This window comes from Nanorana parkeri, unplaced genomic scaffold, assembly GCF_000935625.1.
Source record: "Nanorana parkeri isolate BGI_ZX_2015 unplaced genomic scaffold, ASM93562v1 scaffold331, whole genome shotgun sequence".
NCBI classification, from domain to species: Eukaryota; Metazoa; Chordata; class Amphibia; order Anura; family Dicroglossidae; genus Nanorana; species Nanorana parkeri.
The window spans coordinates 404,232-405,627 of NW_017306599.1; positions in this window are offsets into that span (position 1 = coordinate 404,232).

Consider the following 1,396-nt stretch of genomic DNA (forward strand, 5'->3'; position numbering starts at 1 on the left):
CAGGGGTCTGTTTGGACCCCTAATATTTCCCCCGAAGCCCCCCCAACAGTACGAAATAATAAAAAAAATAAAAAATGTAAAAACACGTACAAGTGCGAAGACTAAAAATTCATTTCAGATGAAATGAACGAAAACTAAAAAAGTTTTCATTTGTTTCATCAAATAAAACACATTTTATGCTATTTTGTATTCAGCCATTGGCGTGTTCTGGAAGTAACAGCCACACAGAAGACCTCAGATCTCTGTGACCTGATATAAAGTCCCTTATAGCACCCACTGAACTTGCAAGTGCTCCTGCAGCTCCTCTTAGTGAGGAAATTACATATCTTTTTACTGTGATTGGAGGTGCCAGATCAAATGAATGGCTGCTCTCCCAGGACTAGAAACCACCCATGGTTTAGTGGGCTCTGCTGATACCTGTGCTTTAAAGTAAAACAGTCAGAATAATACCATGGATATTGCCATTGCAAACCTTTTTGGCTGTACTTTAATGTAGGGCCAGGTTTACCATAGGCATACTAGGCCTATTCCGACACCTCTCTGCCATCTAGAAATGTTAAAATGGCACCTAGAATGATCAAATTCATAACTAGATTTTAACCCTTTTGCTGCCAAGCCCTGCATTCCACTTTTGGCCTCAGCGGGCCATACATTTTATGCAAGTTTTCACTTTTTCATTTTCAACTGCAGCCTTTAGAGTTTGTAGAAGACCCCTCAAACCATACATTTTCTGAAATCACAGGACTGGTACAATGAAAAGCTAGTGCTACTAATTGTGTAGGTCCCACAACATTTCCCACTGAAAATAAAAAGGACACCACAACGAATACTGTAATGCACATGTTTATGGTCCCCAAAAGTGGGAGCATTTCAAGCTATGATTAAGGCCAGTCAAGTCTAAAACATGTGCTTGTTTTATGCTCTGCATCGCTTTTACTTGTTTTGCATATGGTACCAGAGGTGAAAGTGATTCTCTGCAGTGGAACACAAATAAAACCATAAAACACATTTTGACAGCCAATAGTTGCTTGTAATAGCGCTGGGAGAAGCATGGCAGGGGAAGAAGAGTAGGACATAAGAGATATGTCCTATTAACTTTGTTGCAGTTTTTTTTTTAAAAGGAGATATACGTTTAAAATCCTGAAGTAATTACAAAACCGGGAAATAAACCAACTCAGAAGATTCAACATGATATGGACTTTATTGTAATACAAGTGCTTAGATGAAGACAAATCTATCTTTTGTAATACAGAACAGCTAGCTGAGTATTACTACTTTGATGGATGGCAAACCTACTACAGAGGTCACTCTTCTACTTGGATAGCAGTCAATATTTTTCCTTCAAAGCTCTTAGGATATTAGCAGTAAGGGACATCTTTATTATCGAACACAGACA